Raw genomic sequence first — 21,865 nt, forward strand, 5'->3', positions numbered from 1 at the left:
TCATAGTGCACTAGATTGCAAATATGGTGCATCCATGAGGCAAAAGAGTTGCGCAAAAGAGAACAACTTTTTCATGAAGCATTGCAGCATTGCATGATTTCTCGAAAATCTGGGCCTAAGTGGGCAGCCATGAATATAAGGAGGATTGACCTATAGAACAGCATTGAACTCATCACTAGGTCACCCACATGATCCTGGGTGGGGGATACATTGATCAATGCACAGCAAATGCATCTCCCGAAAGGCATGAGCCCTCAGCCGCCATATGACAAGATAGGGGGTTTGCAATAACTACCTAAGAGGCCTCGCCCTGTCAGTGGCTGATACAACCTTTGTGGCTGTTATGTTATGTTATGTTAATAACATTTTTATAGCGCACAGATGCCCAAGCCAAGGGGCGTCCCGGCGCTTCTGGTAGGATACTCAAACACAACACAGCAAAACAATGGAGGAGGCACGCAGATAAAGATCCTAAGAGGGATGAGGGAACACATGCGTTTTGATGGCTCTCCTAAATTTCAACAGCTCATCAATTTCTCGAATGTGGGAAGGTAGAGAATTCCACAACTTTGCAGCCAGGACTCGAAAGGAACGTCCTCCCGCTCTACTCAGTCTGAATCGTGGGACCACAGCCAGATTTTGGCCCAAGGATCTCAAGGGGCGCGAAGGAACATAAAGCTTCAGAAGATTGTCAAGAATCGGAGGGGAGGCCATCCTGAGGATCTTGAATGACAGACACAGGGTCTTAAAATAGATCCTCTGTGTCACTGGTAGCCAATGTAGCGAGCGGATGGTGCTCTCAGCAGAACAGAACCTCGGAAGCTCCATGAGGGCTCTGGCTGCTGCATTCTGAATACGTTGCATCCGCGTGATTTCAGCCTGGTTGGCCCCCAAGAGTAATGAGCTGGCATAATCAAGCCGTGATAATATAGATGCTTGAATAACCAGCTGCCTGGTTGAGGCATCAAAGAACCTCAAGATAGGTCTCAACCCCCAAAGAATACCAAAACAAGTGGCCGCTACTTTCTTCGTATGGCCACGGAAGCTGAGGGCAGGGTCAAGCCAAACCCCTAGGTTCTTCGCCTCTGTCACTGGAATAGGAGTTACACCCAACTCAGGGGGCCACCACTTGTCACCCCAAAGATCCGCTCGCTTACCCACTATCAAGACCTCCGTTTTTTTGGCATTGAGCTGGAGACAGTTGGTATTCATCCAGCTGGCCACTGCCAGGAGTCCTTCCCGAAATCTGGGGGCATCACGGTCTGAGTCCCCACTCAGGGTGACCGCCAGCTGCGTGTCGTCAGCGTAGGAGGCCATAGTCAGACCCCAATGTTTGACGACAGCAGCCAGCGGCCTCACATAAAGATTGAATAATGTGGGGCTCAATGACGAACCCTGAGGCACACCCAGATCAAGGGGATGGAGTTTGGACTCAAACGGAGGAGTGGCAACCTTGAAGGTCCGATCAGATAGGAAGGAGCTGAACCAATCGAGTGCAGTGCCCTGCACACCTGCCTCTTGTAGACGTTGAACTAGGATTCTGTGCGAAACCGTGTCAAACGCGGCACTGAGATCAAGAAGTATCAGTGCCGCAGTCTGACCGGAATCGAGCACAGAACGAAGATGTTCCGTCATAGAGAGTAGGGCGGTTTCCGTGCTGTGGCCCGCACGGAACCGAATCCAGAATACACTCCCTCGCAAGATGTTCAGTTAACACCTCGTTCACATGGGCTTCCGCAATTTTAGCGGCCCATGGAAGGAGGGAAATAGGGCGATAGCTCTCAGGTTTAAGGGGGTCTAGGGTAGCCTTCTTGAGAATGGGTGTCACAACAGCCTGTTTCCATTTTAGCGGGACAATGCCCGAAGTGAGAGAGAGATTAATGAGACGGCATACTGGAGGGAGGCAAACAGCAGCAAATTCTCTAAACTGGACAGGCTTCAAAGGGTCCTCAGGTGAGCCTGATTTTATTTTAGAGGCCAATTTATAGAATACCTCCATCGGCAAACTAGGTAGTGAGGATAAGACCTCACCAATAGTGAATACAGGACTAAAGGGCTCGTCTCCCTGATTAATAATAGGAAAGGCACGATAAATAGCCAAAACCTTTTCCCTGAAAAAAGCAGCCAGATTTTCACAATGGTCCACAGAGCAGACTTCTGCTTCTGTGGCTCTTTTGGCCATCAGGTCCTTAAGGACTTTAAAAACTAATTTAGACGGATTAGAGCTATTTCTGATTTCCTGGCCATAATAAGCCGCACAAGCTCTGCATACCGCTCTATGATACAGTTTAATTTTAGCGAGATAGGCAGTTTTTTTCCCAGCCTCATAAGATTTTCGCCATTCCCTTTCTGCCTGTTTACAGGTTTTTTTTAACAGAGCCAGGGAACTATCATACCATGGGCTGGGTGCTCTAGAACGGCATTTAGTCCAGGCAGCAGGGATCAGAGCATCTAAAGCACCGGAAACCCAATCACAGAAGGCGTCATACCCAGCTTCAACACTAAGGTGAGAGCCTAATGGGTTGACCTCCAGAAGATGATGGAAATCCTCCAGCTTGAGTTTCTTCCAGTGACGTTTCATCACTACTCGATCTTGGGGCTTAAACGGATACTCGTTAATCACAAAAGAGGTTTTCACCAAAAAGTGGTCAGTCCAGGCTACGATACTGGGTCTAGTTACCTTGACCCCGGTTAAGTTAGTAAAAAAAGGATCAAGAATATGGCCCCCCAGATGAGTGGGGGAGGTGACCAGTTGACTAAGCTGAAGGGCCTCCAAATCAGCCAGGATACTGCTGACAGTAGGCATATGGGTGCAGTCAAAATGAAGATTAAGGTCTCCAAGAATGCAGAAGTTGGCACATCCCAATGCCAGAGAACTGACACAGTCAGGGAGAGCCTTTCCAAAAGCAGCATCACATCCAGGAGGGCGATAGATGAGGAGACCGGACAGAGTGAACTGATGGCTAATAGAAATCCTAAAAAAAGCACATTCACACCCCACTAGGTCCACTACCCTCCATTCACATGGATAACAAGATTTTAGTACTACAGCAATGCCACCACCCTGAGATAGCCGATTATGAGTAAAAATAGAATAATCAGAGGGGAGTGCAAGATTGATAGCAGCCACATCAGCATCTTGAAGCCATGTTTCCGTCATAAAAAATACATCTGGCAGTTCTTCGCTAATAAGATCATTAAGTTCTGCATAATGCTTCGGAAGAGATCTAATGTTCAGATTCCAGACCATAATATCTCGGGGACCCAGAAGCCTACTGGCAGGGGGCTTGGCCGGGACACCCAACAGTAGTTAATGGATACCTTGCACAAAACCACTGGCTGATTCAAGTGACGACAGACAAAGATAGTGGAATGAGCTTCTAACTTAGGGGTCGATTAGGATCGCGGACGGACTTGAGTCCGTCCGCGACCCCTGAGGAGGAGGGAACGTCCGCATGGGCTGCGGTGTTCCCTCCGAGCAGATTAGGATGTGACCACCAGGGTGGTGTCACATCCTCTATCTTTAACATTGCGGCGGGTGTAGCTTCAAGCTGCACCCGCCGCAATGTTAAAAATGCATGCACGGCATTTGCATGCACAAAGCGGCAGGCACCGCGCGGTGCCTGCTGCTTTGTGCACGCAAATGCAGGGGGGTACCATAGGTACCCCTCATGTGCACCCCCCACACCGCCTTCACCCAGGGGGCCCGCAACGGGCCCCCGAAGTGAAACTCCGTATGCTTTTCCACGGTGGAAAAGCCGCCGCGGAAAAGCATGACATTCCCACCATCCTAATATGGCTGGCGGTGTCTGATAGACACCGCCAGCCATGTTAGAGCTTTTGCGCCGTGGTCGGAAGGCGACCGCGGCGGAAAAGCTGCAGACGGAATCCCAGACGCACCGCCATCCTAATATGGCAGTGGGTCTTTTGAGGCTCCGCAGCGGTTTTTCCGCATCCTCCAGGCCGGCGGTGGCTTCCGCCGGCCCGGAGGATGCGGAAAAACTGCGATCATAATCGGCCCCTTTGTGCAACATATTATTTAGTTTTATTCCCAATGGAAAAATAGCACTCTCCAGATAAAACTAAGGGACTCAGGAGCATTTCAATGGAGCTGCAGGTGCAGTAACATCGGGGCACAGAGGTGTGAGGGTCCCACTGCACCTCAGTTAAAGCAGATTTTTCATATTCAAGCTAGGCTGAGGGGGCATTTTCCTTGCTTCGCATTAGAGCCAATTTCACACTTGACATTTAACTGGCAGGGACCTACACACCGAGTAACGACCAGAACAAGTAATGGGCCACTGTGCAGCCACAATGAAAACCCCTTCAAGTATGAATCAATACTGTAGTGACTCAACAAAGATACATTTTACATGTGTTTCAACTAAAGAGGTGACATAAAGGAGTTGAGGACCAAACAAGGCAATCCAAGGTCACCATGACTTCTCTAGAGCTTGAAGCTCCACACTCATAACAATGGCAAAAATAGACAAATGAGAGAACCATAAGAGTACTCAATGTATAATGACAAGATGGCGTCGGCTTGAGCGGTCGCTACCAGAGCGCTCCCTGTACCCTGATGCCCTGCGTGATGAGAACCAGGCCTGCCCATCCTAGCCCTGTCTAGCTCGACTGGTCTGACGAGCAACGGAACAACTGAACCATTGATGGCAATGTGAAGCGAAAAATCAATTTGCTGACTGGAAGGACCCTTGGGGGGTCGAGTTGGAATTCCAAACCCCAAAACCAGTCTCCGGGCCCGATACGAGGTACTTGGTGCTTGGTGCTGGAGGAGGGGAGTTTTTTGCTTAAAATCCTAGTTCGAAAATCGAGAATTCAACATACTCACAGTGACCCAGAGACCCATGACAGGCTGCCGTCTACTCTCTTTCTCTTTCTCTGCCACTGCCACTGCAAACAATCTAACATCCAGCATTCAACTGCGATCAACTGTGACTTGGAAGAAAAGCGAGGTGAGGTGAGGGGGGGAGAGAGGGAGGCGCATGGTTAACACTGCGAACACAGCGATTGAAAAGACTTGAAAAGGCTCTGAGAAGTGTTTATCTTCTCCCGTTCTTTTTTGCACTTCATCCAGCAATTCTCTTCTACCCTGCTACCCTGCTGCCCTCACCGGCAAATCCTTACACTCTTCAGAGAAAACATTAAACTGTCAAACCATCGGCTCATCGAACATCGGAGCCACTGACACTGAAGTTAGGGAGGAGGAGCGGTGCGGCGCTTCATATAGATTACACAGCCTTTCATCTTTCCAGCCTGTAGCCTCGAGGCACACATAAACGTAAACGTGTGGAAGAGAAACCTGAGAACGAGAAGTGTACCGCTTTCATTTATCCCTGTGTCTTTGTCTCTGTATCTCTGTATTTACGCTGCACTGCTCTGAACTGTGAACTGTGAACAAGCTAACAAACTAACAAAAGCCCTGAGATATCTTTTTTACTTACGAGCGGCGATCCGCATCATGAACAAACTGCTCTCTCTTTGCTCCTTCAATGCTCTAATTTTCGTGCCGGGTCTGCTAGAAAGGTCTTGATCCCATTGTCACTCTGTCATCAATCACTTGATCTTGGATCACAGAGGAGACTTAAGACTTTTCCAGGCTACTTCGGCTGCTCGGCTACTCTGCTACTTGGCTGCTTGATTCAATTACATGGGAAGAGGAGACGGCGACAAAAGGAGCTTCTGAAGGTATCAAACTCAACCCACGTAGCCTATATAATCCTAAAATATATGTACAAGTACATGACCAACATACTGCGCGGAATATAATAAAAGTGGCTCATCTAGGGAACAAAGCAGCCACGCTACCACCAACGCTACTACCAACGCAGACGATATTAGCAGAGCAGAATGAACAGAATAAACGGCGAGAGGAGAAACAGAAAATGGATGACATGGGTACATGGAGGGGACAGTTTGATCAGAATGATCAGAAGGAGTTAATTCAGCAAAGTTTGGCACATGCCCTACTATTCTCCCAGCCAGACACCATGGACACCCTGAATACCCTGAATGCCAAAAGTATCCAAGAAACCGAACTTAATGAGAGTGCACAAGACGTACAAGCAGTGTACAATGCACAGAGAGTAAAACCAATGCAGTGGAAACCAGAGACTAGAGGAGCCAAAGCTAAGGAAGTAAAAGGCAAAGTGCAAGAGCAAGATAGAGAAAAAGATAGAGAGAAAGACAAGGTAAAGGAGAATGAGAAGGAGAAAAGTAACAAAAGGGGTCCAGAAAAAGAAAAAAATAAAGGTAAAAATAAAGATAAAGATAAAAACTTGAGTAATGGTGACAAAAAGGAAGACTATGAAAAAATCAAGAAGGATCCGCACAAAGATAAAAATACAGCTAAAGCTAAAGGTATGGAACAAGAGAAAAGGAAGGAAAAAGGCAAGGAGAAGGAGAAGGATTTTGAAGACATCGAAGAGATGGAATTAATGGTAAAAAAAGCAAGACGGTTACAAACCATCAAAACTTGAAAGCAAATGCGAAATCAACAGGTCCGATATCTACATCGCAGCCTAGTATTTGTAATATTTTTAGCCCACTACCCAAAGAAGAGGTGCATAAAGATATAAACAGTCGGGGGCTGTACAGGACCTAATGACACATACACAGAGTGAGGCTGACAAAGGAATAAGTGGTCCTGAAACCAGCGCTTCTATAATTCAAAATCCCCCCCGGGAAAAAACACTACAGTTGGAAAGTGATTCACGCTCAGAGGAATCGGATGCGGACATATACGAAACTGGCATCTCAACTTCTAGTGAAGCAAGCAATGCTAGCAAAAGCCAAGACCAAGTTGCATCCGCCCCGGAAATGTCAGACCCTTCAGATGTAAGGAAGACGAGCGACCCCGGACAAGGAATCACCCCAAAGAAAAGACTCGAAAAAAGAAGGATAAGGAATAAAAGGCTAAACAAATTAGCATTCGAAGAAACCACCGATCAAGGGAGTAATTCAGAAGAAATCAGCACACGAAAAAACTCACCACCTAAAAAAACTAAGGCAACAGAACCTGACCAGGAAAGTGGGGAAAGTGGGGAGGAGTCAAAGGGGAACGGCTCCCAACAAGAAGGAACAGGGAAAGCAGCCGAGCCATCTCTGAAGGATATACTAAGCTCCATAAGTCAATTCCATAAAGATGTTAAAATGGATAGCCACAAGAATCACATCGCCATACAAAAACTACAAGGTGCGATTAATAAAGTGGGCAGCACTTGTCTAGAGATATCAGAAAGGATGGGGTCAGTAGAAACGCAAAATGACCATCTAGAGAAGGATGTCACATGTCTACAAAACCAAGAATAAATTCAAGAAGGAATTATAAAGGATCTACTGATAAAGGTCAAGGACCAGGAGAACAGAGCGAGGAGGAACAACCTGCGCTTCCTGGGGCTCCCGGAAGGCGCTGAGGGCAATGACCCAAGGGGATACGTGACTAAACTCCTTAAGTCAGCCCTTCCCGAATTGCAATCATGGGAACTAGATAGAGAAGTTCAGCGAGCCCACCGCTTTCCCCTAACACAACCTGAACGAACACAGAATCAACCTAAATATCCTAGGGCAATGCTAGTGTATTTTGGGAACTTTCTACTGCGGGAAAATATCTACGACCTTGCCCGACCTACAAGCAAGAGAGAATATAATGGCTCCATATTTTTCGTTAGACCAGACTTTGCCCATACGACCATAGAAAGGAGGTGGATAATGTGGCAGTTATTTACTCCCTTTGAACAAATCGGCGCAAAAGTATTTTTACAAAACCCTGCTCGATTGAAAATAATTTTTAGGGGAAACACCCGCAGCTTCACAAGTGAAATTCAGGCTGAAAACTATCTGAAAGAAATCACAGGGACTGTAAAAAGAAATACCTGTGAATGATCAAGTAGATGCAGATAAAACTTTTACCACGATGGGGATCGGACTATAAGTACAATTTAAAGAACGTTATGGGGCAATAGAATAAGGAAAAAAAAGAAAAAACACTATGAAAAAGGTTAAAGATGGGAAAATATTACCAATTATCTATCACATATGATGTAATATATGATAATCTGTATAACTGCAGAAAAACACTTGTTTTCATAGACCTTCTCCCTACTCAGCTCCAATACTCACGCAGGGACGGGGAGGGGGGGGGTGTACTGAGGGGCACTAATCAGGCGGACGCCCACACCTGGATCTCATCAGACCCAGGACGCCTCAATGGGTGGTAATGGGGGGGAGGGAGGGGGTGAGGAGGGTTGCAGGGTGGGAACAGGACTCATTATTTCTACAAGAGACACATGAATTTTACAGAGAGTAGCAAGAAAGAAAAACCTAGAATAACAGGTTGCTTTTGGAGATGGAGTATAACACAGCTAGAGGATACGAGAAATCTTGATGGCTAAGATCAGCATACTGTCAATGAATATTTGTGGCCTTAACGATTTAAAAAAGAGACAGAAAGTTGCGTAGGGACTTAAGGCATCTGGAGCAAACATTGTTTGTCTTCAGGAGACACACATTGAGGGGTCTCAGCAATACCTACTTTAAACACTAGGATATCGACTCATAGCAGCTACAATGCAAGGGACACGTACCAGGAGAGTTGCTATCCTAACAAAGGGTGGGGGGGCTACAATTTCCAAGGGCTATGGCGGATACATTAGGACGATTTGCAATAGCAGAATGCCACTATAACAATGGGGAAGGCAAGTTAACAATAAGCACTATATATGGTAATGTTAGTGATGACCCGGACGTTTTGAATAATGTCTCTAATGAATTAACACATTGGCCTCTTCCCTTGATTTTATGTGGAGACTTAAATATACATTTGCCTAGCGAATGGTCCATAGATCCAGGGTTTACATTTCAGGGAAGGAAGCGAAAAGTCTTCCAAGCTTTAAAAGATATGTGTATGTTACATGGTTTATCCATTGACGGTTGGTCAATGGATCATCTAGGGGATCCGGGTTACACCTATTATTCACACCCACACTCAAGGCATGTAAGATTAGATTATATGCTTATGTATAATTCCTTGAGAACAACATGTCAAATCGACAGACTACCTAGAATTTTATCAGACCATAACCCGCTGGAGCTTAGTCTTATGGTTGTCTCTGAGAGACCCAACATAAACACATGGACATTTGAAAGGGCATTATTGAACAATGATGCATATTGTCAACATATGAGAACCTGGATCTCGGTTTTCTTAGAGGATAACGTGGGATCTACCTCGATCGACATGGTGTGGGACGCACTGAAGGCCTGTGTTAGAGGTGAAACTATGAAATTTTCCTTTAAATATAACTAAGCAGAAAAACAAAAAATGGCACTACTAGAACAAGATCTAAGAAGAGCAGAGGAGGAGTTGATTAAAGCGGTACAGGAAGGAAGGCCGACAGATAGCGAGGTGCGCAGGGTGGCAATCGCTAAAAACTGCATTTCAGAAGTATTGGTTGGAAGAGCAATCGCTAGAGCCAGCATCCATAGGGGAAAAACATATGAGTTAAGTGAAAAAGTGGGACATCAATTAGCCATTAGAACTCGAGAAGAGATCTCATTTGCACTAATAAAAGAAATCAGAGATCCAGATTTGGGCTTAAGAGTTGAACCCGCAGAAATAAGAACGGCCTTCCAAGGGTTTTATAGAAAACTATGTCACGAAGAAGCTACAGAATGTGGCGACCCCCAAATATATCTGGATCCACTCACTCCCGATCACCTGGGAACAGAAGATCAAGAGCTTTTAGATGATCCAATCTCCTGGGAGGAAATATTACTAGCAATAAAGTCCCTGGCTAACAGGAAAGCGGCGGGTATGGATGGGATTCCCACCGAATTCTATACTAAATTCGTACCACAACTTAGAACCATTATGACAGCATTGTTTCAGTATATTTTTCAGGGGGGGACCCACCAAGGTCCTGGTCACTGGCTAAAATAATTGTTTTTCCTAAAAAGAACAAGGATGTCAAGGAAATGGGCTTTTATCGTCCCATTACCTTGATCAATGGGGACTTGAAAATGTATTCAAAACTACTGGCAGCACGGCTGGCACCCATTATACATAAAATAATTTCGGAACGACAACACGGGTTCGTTCCCGGACGATCAACAATCGATCACATACAAAGAGTTATTTCTCTTTTTGATTACACGGGAGTGACAGGAGACCCTATGGCGCTCATACTGCTAGACTCGGAGAAGGCGTTCGATAGGGTCTCCTGGAAATTCCTGTGGGCAGGTATGTCAAACTGTGGGATCGGAGAGAAATATATAACAGCAATCAAACAGCTTTATGTAAAACCTAGTGCCTGTGTTTTGATTAATGGGGTCCTCTCTGAAAGCTTTGCCATCAATAGGGGTACAAGACAGGGGTGTCCCTGCTCACCCCTCTTGTTTGCAATTTATATTGACACATTTATACATAGACTTGGAAATAATGCCTTAATCCTCCCAATCCAAGTACGAGATTTAGAAACAAAATGCTTGGCATATGCGGATGATATAGCCATTATTACAGGAGACCCTAACAACGCCATAAAATGAATAGAAAAAGAAGCCCATGATTTTGGTAGAGTCTCAGGATATAAACTGAACTCTAGCAAAACTCAGATAGTGCTCAACAATAAAATCACGATGAGGGATCCAAGGGTAACGGATAAGGCGACATATTTAGGGGTTAGTATTAGCGCTAAAATTGAAAATATCGTTGATGATAATATTGAGCCCCTCATACACCATACCAAGAAGGAACTGCTTCGGCTACATAACTTACATCTGACTATTGGGGGTAGAACTAATGTTGTAAAAATGCTATTTTTTCCTAAGTTTTTATATTTTTTCCGCTCAATATGTCTAGAATTTTCCCCACTAGTTTTTAAAAATATAGACACTGTGGGGCATATTATCAAGTAAGGGCGTTACATTATCGACGCTTTTATCAGCAGGAAACTGCCGATAAAGCGGCGATAATGGGCTTGATAATATGCTCTATGAATTCCAATCGAAGCCCATGTTAGATGTGAAGACATCTAACATGGGCTTTCTGTAATAAAAATTATGTGTACCTGTTTTCCAGGGGAGGGGAGGGAAGGGAAGGGGAGGGGGATGTGAGTAATAAATGCGAAATTCAAATAAAAATTGTTTTACAAAAAAAAAATAAAGAGGTGACATAAAGGAGTTGAGGACCAAACAAGGCAATCCAAGGTCACCATGACTTCTCTAGAGCTTGAAGCTCCACACTCATAACAATGGCAAAAATAGACAAATGAGAGAACCATAAGAATACTCAAGATATAATGAAGAGAACTAAAGCAAGAGAGTTAATGCATCTGCTGAACAATATGGAATTGACTAAGGAAATGAAAGAAATCCTCAAGGGGCACTCACAGCATTAAGTGTACCTGAAAGCTGCTGATAAAAAGAAACCATGGACTAGCAAACACGAATCCAAGCTACCTAGAAGCGTGAAATGGCTCAGCACTCCAGAGGATGTGCTTAAAATACATTTTCAGGGGGATTACAATGGACAGTAGACTTTAAAGTGATAATCTCTCTCTGAAATGCATCAAGGGAGATCCAATATCAAAGGAAGAGAACCGGAACCCCTCACATACTTGAAAATGTTTTCGTTACATTTTCAATTTGAGATGCATGTCAATATATGCCAGAGGATGCATTCACATTCATATATATATATGAACAAGCTCCTTTTAGGAGTGAAACGCGTCATGGACAACACTATAGTTTATTTCATCCTTGTGGAATAAATATTTATACTTCACTGGGTAATATCGTTGCTGCTTCTTTTCAACTGTTTTGATTACGGAAAAATCACGTAAAGAGGTCCTTACCTGATCTTCTTTTCACCACGGATTGGTGAAACAGGAACATTGTTATATATATATATATATATATATATATATATATATATATATATATATATATATATATATATATATATATATATATATTTATCTTCAGCTTGTTCAATGCAATGTAGTTATTTATGACAATACAACAGTTTTCTTCTCAACCTGGTCAGTCTAAATGAAGGTTAAACAAATATTTTGGTGCTGTCCTTATGGACTAGCCCCACTGCTAGAAATTTTCTACATAAACTTACACTTGCAGACCACGAAGCTGGAACTACGGCTACTGAAGAATAGCAAAATCAAAATCAAATAAGGGAAGCACAAAGCTACATATTGTGTGCAAATTACAGGTCTTGAGTTATGGGTAGGGGATGTTTTATGGTGATGGTTAGTGGTAGATTTTGAGTAGGGGTCGATATAACCTTAGGATTAGGGTTAGGCTTAGTGGTAATGTTACGGGTAGGGAAATGTTTAGGGCCATAGGTAGGGCTGCAGTGAAGTTAAGGGTTGAGTAAGGTTATGGTACAGTTTGTGTCAGGGCCAGAGTCAGGGTTAGGATGAGGAGGAGGTTGGTGTAGCTTTAGCCTTATGTTTAGATGAATGGAGTGTTTTTGAGTAAACATTAGAATCAGGTTTCTTTTTAGTACTAGGGTTATTGTATTTTAGAATAAGGGCTAGGTTTAGTTTTATTGGCACATTTAAAGATAATTTAAGGATAAAATGTAGGACTTGGCTTAGGGTTAAGGTTAGTCCCTTTTATTTATTTATTTTATTTATTTATTTACTTATAAAGCGCCTGACTCGACTCCCGGAGGATTATCTCCGCGCTGGGAAATGTATTATCAGAGGAAATTATCGCTCAGGCGCTGAAAAGAAAAGTTTTTAATTGTTTCCTAAAGGCAGAATGCTCCGCACTTAAGCGGAGCTGAGCAGGTAGCTTATTCCAATTACTGGGGCCAAGCACAGAAAGGGCTTTACCACCCTGTCTGGTCCGTTTTATTCTTAGTACATTGAGCAAGTATTTGGCTACCGAACGCAAAGACCGTGTGGGGACATATATATGAAATGTATCTTTCATATATTTTAGGCCTTGGTTCAACAATGCCTTGTGAATGATGCAATGGATTTTAAACTGCACCCGTTTCCGAATGGGCAGCCAATGTAATTGCTGGAGCAAAGGCTTGGAGGCTGATCTTACCGGGGCATTCAGAATCAGTCTGGCCGCTGTGTTCTGCACAACCTGAAGTCTGTCTAAGGCTGATTCATTAGCTGCTAGTAATAAACCATTGCAGTAATCCAGTCGACTCAATACAAGTGCCTGGGTTATCGTCTTGCGTGCAGAGTCCTGTAATAAGGACATAATTCGACGTAGCATCCTCAATATATGGAAACAGGCTCCAGCAATTTGGGCAGCATGGGCTTTCATTGTCAGAGTCTGTTCCAAGCGAACCGCTAGGTTTTTAATGTCTGTTTTAGGAGCAGGCGATATACCCATATCCGATGGCCACCAATCCGGCGACCACGATAACTTGGCCTCTACAAACAGCATGATCTCGGTCTTTCCTACGTTACACTGAAGATAATTATTCTTCATCCACTTGGAAATTTTTCCCATCCCAATGGAGAATGCCCTTTTCACCTCCGACGTGAATTTTTCAAATGGAAACAGCAGTTGGGTATCATCCACGTATGAAACGGGGATGAATCCGCTGCTTCTTAATAGTTCTGCCAAGGGAGCCACATAGATATTAAAAAGAGTTGGGCTCAAACATGAGCCCTGGGGGACTTCTTTGGACAGAGTTACCGAAGATGAACTAAAATTCCCGAGGTTTACTACCTGGGTCCGAGCGTCTCGGAAGCTAACTAGCCATTCCAAGGCTTGATCTGTGAGTCCTACTGTTTCCAGTTGCTGTCTCATGATTTTATACGAGATAGTGTCGAAAGCTGCCGACAGGTCAAGCAGCACTAAGATCATTGAGTTCCCTTTATCTAGAGTCCTTTGATATTGTCAGTGACTTCTAGAAGGGCAGAATCAGTGCTGTGTTTGGGCCGGAATCCCGATTGTGATGGATCCAACCTGTCGGCGCTTTCAATAAAATTGGATAGTTGCTTATTTACGTGTTTTTCCAGGAGCTTGCCCATAAAAGGGAGTAGAGAAATAGGGCAAAGATTGGAGAACTCCGAAAGTGGGAGTCCATTATTTTTGCGAATGGGCATGACCTGACCAGTTTTCCATTCTCTGGGTACCACACCCTTCTGCAGAGATAGATTGAGAAGCTTAGTGATCACTGGGGAAAGCTGTTTTGTTAGAAGAGTTGTTATTCTTGCGGGCATAATGTCTGCCGGAGAACCTGACTTCACTTCTTTCATCAACAGTTCAACTTGTGCTTGTGTTATTGGAGAAAAGGAGTTCAGAGTCATGGAGTCCCTTGGCCCTCTGTCTCCAGAAGGTTCAGTATCTGACTGCTGAGAACCGGGGTCAGTAATTTTGGCATAGATAATGTCAATTTTCCGCACAAAAAATGCTAATATCATTGCACAGATCCTGAGTGGGAACCACCGGATTTTCGCATGCCTTGGGATTAGCGAATGATTCCAATATCCGATAAAGAACCTTCGGATCGTTGTTTGCATTAGCCAATTGGAGGGCTAAGTGTTCCTTACGAGCAGTTCTCAAATTGCGATGGTAGTTTGTTAAGGTAATCAGAAATCAGCTTTTATCTCCTTCCTTGCGGGTGGAGCGCCATTGTTTCTCATACTTTCTTCAGGCTACTTTCTGCTTACGAAGTGAACTAGTATACCAAGCTTTGTGCCTGGCTATACGTAACACAGGGGTGCGTTTTAAAGGGGCTATGGAGTTTACCGCCTCTAAAATAGCAGTGTTATACTTGTTCAATGCAGTTTCCATGTGATCTGATTCTGAGAAACATGGTTCAATAAAAGTAGTGCTAAAATTATCTGGGTTGATCTTGTTCCAGCATCTAGTCCAACCCTCTTTATTGGTACTGGCTACAGGACTTTACTGAGCTGTTTGAATACTGAATTCAATAAGACTGTGATCAGTCCATGATAGGGTTTCAGGGGCCTTGCACTGAAGGGTGGGGGAGTTTGAAAAAATGATGTCTAGAGTATGCCCTGCTAAATGGGTGGGGCCTTCCTTTAACTTTGTTAATCCAAGAGTTGATAATTCTTCTATAAGCCACTCTGTGTCTTTATTCATTTCACATTCACTATGAATGTTGAAGTCTCCTAATAACAGAAAATTCTTGCTTGCAACAACGTGGGGAGCAATCAATTCCATCAATTTGAGGGGGAAGTTGTTGAAAGGACCCGGGGGGCGATATACCAAAGCCCCTCTCCAGCTCTCCTGAGAAGCAATATTCATCCGGAAAATCATTATTTACATTGTAGAATCGCTAGACTGGTCCAAAATGTATACTGGATTTTTTTCTTTATAAATTATGGCAATCCCCCCCCCCCCCCCCTTTATTCACTCTTTCCTGATGGACTATTTTATAGCCTTCAGGCAGGGCTAGGGTGATGGCAGGAACGGTGTGAGTTTTCAGCTATGTTTCGCTAAAAAACCCGAAATCGGGTTGTACTGAAAATAACAAGTCCCAAATTTCTACACAGTGCTTGGGAAGAGATCTAACATTACATAGCAGACTCTTCCATACCTTGAAGGCACTAGAACATGGGGCTTGGGTAATTGTAGAAGTCCGTATAGTTTTATCGTTGTATATACAATTCTCATCTGTTGGAACTTGAAACTTACATTTCAGACAGGAGAACCTACCCTCGTACCATGGCCAACCATTAGTAACATGGGTACTAAACGGGGGCATGTTTAAACTTAGTAGCTCATTCATTGAGTAGAGCTTCCTCATGGCCTTACTTATGTCCAGCGAGGAAGATGCAGGGTTCCTGGCTCTGGGAGACTCCAGGGCATGGATGGGCACAGACGGGCTTGCCTTTGGGGTGCCTTCGGCGCGGTCGCGTTAGCATGTGGATTTATAGCTATGGGGCTAAGAAGGCTAGAGCGCTGACCTGCAAGATGGCGGTCGCGTTTATGTCTTCAATAGGAACTGTGCAAGAAGCGGTAATTAGCAGCAGAAAGACGGCGATTACAAAAGGTGCAGTGCAAATCAGTTAAAATTCATTCAATTCTCTTCCTTGTAACATTTTAAATGACTAGCTTAAAACAGGGCTAAAATACAATTCAGAACAGCGAGGCAGCAAAATTCCTCTCAATTAACCTGTCGGGGCATTCAATACAGCACCCGATCAGGAACTCTCGTTAGAGATAATTGCACTGTATATATAAATATACGTCTAGGTACAGGAACAAACACCATAGAAGTAAGTTTGAGCATAGCATAGATGGATGGTGAAAAAGAGGTGAGGGTTTTGTGCCCTACAAGTCACTACCCTTGATCTGTGAGAAAGATGAGCAGTAATGAGGCACAGTACTGCCTTCATCCAACAAGTGTTGGGATATAGACTTATATTCGTCCCTACTAGTCCAGAAAAATGGGTTTGTCAGCAGTGGTTAAGGCATCTAAGAGATGCAGTAGGAACAGGGCGCCGACTTAATCAGTAATAGACATGTTTTCACCATTGATCAAAGGGCTACATCTGGTTGCAGCAAAGAGGTGATGACATATGCTATTCCATGCACTATAAGTGGAAAAATGCATCCGTTTAAAAACACATGAGATAGGTGCTTAAGTGGACCTCAAACATTTACTCTGCTTCTCATTTGCAGTGAACTGGACGACCAAAATGGAGAGAAGCTATCTACAATTAAAGGCTGATTAATATTGTTAATGGTCAAAAGGTTGAGTCTTCTATAAGGAATGTTGTAGATAAAATGCCATCTTTCTCTAGTGGACAAAAGCCAGAATAGGTTCTCACAACATATGTGAAAGAGTAGCTGTGAACTGATTTTGTTTACCTCATGGAGTATGAATAAACTCCTCTAGTGGGGAAGGCAGATTAAGGATCATTTTGTCAAGATAGCCATGCCATGAGTGAGTTCAAATCTGCAGGAAAATATTTGAAAACCCGCAGAAATATTTTAGCATTTCTGCAGAAAATAGAGGTTAGATCAGCAGGAATCATATTAATATGTCTTATACCAATTTCATAAATAATGAAAAACGCACATCAACATTCTTGGATGTTTGGAAATTAAGCTAATTGAAAAATGTTTGATCTCTGTTCCATTCGTGTACGTCTCTCTTCAGGTATACTTTACAAATCATAATGTGAAGGTCTACACATTCTTTGTTGCCCCTCTCCCTGCCCCAAACACATTTCTCAGGAGCCTGGTTCCAAGCTATCTGGACACACAAACCCATTTCCTCAGGTCCCTTTGCATGTTTGTGTATCTTACAGAGTAGATATGCTTGCTGTATTCGGTTACTTCAGTTATAGGGGAGAGGAGTCCAGGGTTGTGAGTAACTAGAAATGGGAACTTCCCTGCAAAGACTCACAATGTAGGTGTCCATTGCTCAACCACTTATTTAGCTCAGCATAACATTTCAAATGAACGGGTTCCTCAATCAGTGCCTGCAGGGCAAGTAGTGCATGATATTAGCTTCTACTGTGGCAGAGAAACAACTCCAAGCCTCACAGTTCATACAGAATGAAGCCCTTCCTACAAGAAGCAGATTTCAGAACAGCTACCCAAGTTCTAGTTCTTTTCTGTGTCAACAGTGGCAAAGCTTTGATAGTGAGCATCCCGTAGACCTAGCCAACTCCAGTGACGAAAGTCCTCCAAGCAGCAGCAGCCCCCATCAAAGACTTTGTAAGTATGACAGGATCACTTCAGTACTCAGAACTGTACTGGGTCCCACTGTCAGCCTGCATCCAATTCAACACATTTTGCATTGTCCTCAAGCAAGTCAGCTCTGGCACCTCCCTGCACCTGCCAACCAAGTTTACAGTCTGCTGTACTGTTAAGTGGTAAGTAACATACATACATATGGAATATATCCCCTTCACATTAAATATATGACCCTGGAGCATAGGGCCCCTTTCTGGTGGAGTCAATTCCACTGGTGAGTTGTACTCCAGATCTGGCACTTTGTATTTGGTAGAATGCAACAGTAATATTTCCTCCACCAGAGGACTACTGTAGAGAGGTAATTGAACTGGCGGAATCCCCCGAAATGTAGTACATCCTCCCAGAAATCAGGGGAATTTTCATCACCACTCAACTCTACATCAGGCCCATCAACATCATTACTTCATTGTGTCTATGTTCAAAGAAAGCTTCTGTTTGGAAAACATCAACTCTGATGAATGAATTGGTGTGAACTATGCAGAAACTGAAAGATGAGTGTTGGTTCTATGGATCCTGATTTTTATTTTGCAAAAGTGGAAGCGCCATTCTATGCTTGCCTTTCATTCATATGGGTGGTAACTCCAATTACTGTTCCATTTGGAATTACAAGAACCAGAGTAAATCTACAGACCCTGCAACTTTCGCCCAGAGACTTTGAATGCTTAGCCACAGTCTCTGAGTGAAATTCTTGGGGAAAGCAAGGCATACAGGGTCAACCAGGAAAATCATTTCTATTGCTACTTCCTCCTTTCTAAGGGGACCCATAATTTTCCTTGCAATCCCTCTGTAACTATGTCCTAAACTCATTGGCGTAGCTAGAGTTTACGCCAAGTACAGGTAAGAGTGCAGGGGAGTCAAAAGACGACGACGAGGGAAGATAAAGTGAAAAAAAGAAGAAACAACCCACCTACCTTGGTCTCTCCGAAATTGCTCACCTCATCCCCCCAAAAAGTGCCACCTGGGTGCGGACAGTCCTCCTCCCCTCTCCCCAGCAATGCCACTGCTTAAGCCCATCCTCTGGAGTTAGTGGTACCTAGAGTACAGAAGTCAGAGTTATTGGAGGGCTTATCATGCAACTCATAATGAGACCCTTCTTGGATAATTGATATACATATCTGCTGTTTATGAGATATGAGAAGTTCACTTCGTAGGAGAGCGAATTGAACTACTGCTTTGTTGTAAAAATATGTAAGTATTTCAGTGTGGAAAACTAGCATGTTGATGTTTCTCTGCTCTATTTTTAGTACTTTGTCAGCATGGAGTCCTGAGGCAGTCTGCATGTGAAGCGAAAATGCCCATAATCAAATAGAAAACGTGTGTTTTTCTCTCATGTACTAAGATGGCAGGGATGTTCACACCATAAATGACTAGTTAGATACAAACCATAATACCTTAATAGCGCTTAAGTGCTCTGTGAATTCAGACCATGGCTAGAAGCCCCTGCTAAATAATATACAATTTGTGAGAAAAGAAACCCAGCAGTGGCTTATGAAATGCAGTGATTGCACTGTGTTGATGTTTCTGAGCTGCTCTATTCATAGAATGCAACTTTACCTTTGTCCCCTTTGAGCCTCCATAAAAAAATAATAATGCTCTAATGGAATGAGAAGTTAGAAAAGCAATCCTATGCAGGCCTTTTATTGGAAAGGCCTGCATGGTAATGCTTTTACTATGATTTTCTGCAGTGGGCCTAGTCATAATTTCAGTTTATATCTTCAAACTACTCTAATTACAAACACTGTTTCCTGGTGTTTGGACAAAATATCGGATTATATAAATATCGGGAGCCAGAAATATTGGAAAATAGATGTCATGATGCACGATTATCGTGATGCACAAATATAAACAATAATAAAACAATTTTAGGTGAGAAATATCGCTTTTTTATAATTTCGCGTTTTTTTATATTGTTTTCAATAATAAAGTGGTAAAAAATAGTTTTTTATTTATTTGAATGTGTTTTAGTTGACATATTAATTTTATGTGTTAGTATTGTTTATATAACTTTTTTTTAATATAGCTTATCATTTTAAGTGATTTCGAATTTCTCATTTAATGTTTTTATAGTAATTTTTTGTGTTGTAGCGGGTTGTTGAGTTTATTAGGGGTTAGGGTGGGAAGTTATTTAGTTAATAATAGTTAGGAATTATTTAATAACTTTTATTTATTTATATGATGGATATTTATTATGTAAATGATGTAATAATGATTTATTTTTGTTATATGTTATTTGTGGGCTGTTAGGTTTGTAGGGGTGTAGAAGGGGAAGTAAATTAAGTAGTTGTCAAAAAAGGGGAGAGAGTGATCAGTAGATCCGCAGGGCACTCATTACCACTCAAACAAGTGGAAGGTCCAGTATCAGCCTGTGCCCCCACCAAGTCAATGTGAACAAAAAGGGGTGCTGAACCGTTCCTGGTAAAGAGAAAGCTGTGTATCAGGCGTGACCATGGGTGTGGATGTGGCACCCTTGGGCATCCATTATGTTGGAATTATTTGCCTCACACACCCGGATGAGTGTCATGCTTCATCATCGGCGTTGCTCCTCGTCGGGGAGGCGGTGCAATCCCCGACGGGCTCACCTCAAAGAGGGGCTCTTTCACGGAGATCTTTTCTTCCAACAGCCTTATGGTGAAGTGCGGGTATGTGGGCAATGGAATAAGGAAAGTAGAAGGTGATTAAAAAGTAGTAGGGAGTACCAAAAAGTACTACTTTATTCTGGGGGTCTCCCTCTACGGTTAAAAACGTGAGAACAACTAACTAAGTCCCACTGAGTAAAGTATGGTGGGACTTGGTGTTGTAGATTATTTACATGGTCAACATGTTTCTCGCACCAGAAATTTTCCGCGATTCTTCAGGACCTATAAAAATGTGTACTATGCAGTCTTACAACAACATGCAGGTGTCATGTGTATAAATGCAAGCACTATCAGTGTAATTTACCTCTGTGGTAATATCCTCTGCCTAATGGTCTGGGGTAAAACACCACATGAGTCTTCGGCGGTAATTGAACATCAGGGGAGAGCCATTAGGTGTAGCTCTATCAGCCCGTGCTCCTGTTCCTTCACCTACCCGTGACCGCCGAGGTAAATTACACTGATAGTGCTTGCATTTATACACATGACACCTGCATGTTGTTGTAAGACTGCATAGTACACATTTTTATAGGTCCTGAAGAATCGCGGAAAATTTCTGGTGCGAGAAACATGTTGACCATGTAAATAATCTACAACACCAAGTCCCACCATACTTTACTCAGTGGGACTTAGTTAGTTGTTCTCACGTTTTTAACCGTAGAGGGAGACCCCCAGAATAAAGTAGTACTTTTTGGTACTCCCTACTACTTTTTAATCACCTTCTACTTTCCTTATTCCATTGCCCACATACCCGCACTTCACCATAAGGCTGTTGGAAGAAAAGATCTCCGTGAAAGAGCCCCTCTTTGAGGTGAGCCCGTCGGGGATTGCACCGCCTCCCCGACGAGGAGCAACGCCGATGATGAAGCATGACACTCATCCGGGTGTGTGAGGCAAATAATTCCAACATAATGGATGCCCAAGGGTGCCACATCCACACCCATGGTCACGCCTGATACACAGCTTTCTCTTTACCAGGAACGGTTCAGCACCCCTTTTTGTTCACGAAGTAAATTAAGTAACACATTAATAGTTCATTATTAATTATTATTTTTGATGCAGGATGCTAGGTTTGGAGAGGTATAGGGTGGGAGGTTATTTAGTCAATAAATAACACTATTAATTATTATTTGTAAATTAAATATTTAATTGAATTTTAAATATTTCAATTATGGAATATGCAATTATTGTATTTAAGTAATAAATAATTAACAATTAATTATTAATTGATAATTAATTATTCAATTAATTTTAAATATGTAAATTACAGAATACCTTTTTTTAAGTTTTTTTTTGGTGTGGGCAGCTAGGTGTGTTGGGGTATCGGGTGGGAAGTTAATTAATTAATAATTGACTATACATTATTTAATAATTGATAATTAATTATTTTAATGAATAGTAATCATGTAAAGTGATTAATGTCTATTTTTATCACAGATACATATATATACATATATACACACATATATTTATGTTAATCAGTCATTTTTATA

This window comes from Lissotriton helveticus, chromosome 6 (assembly GCF_964261635.1).
Source record: "Lissotriton helveticus chromosome 6, aLisHel1.1, whole genome shotgun sequence".
Lineage (NCBI taxonomy): Eukaryota > Metazoa > Chordata > Amphibia > Caudata > Salamandridae > Lissotriton > Lissotriton helveticus.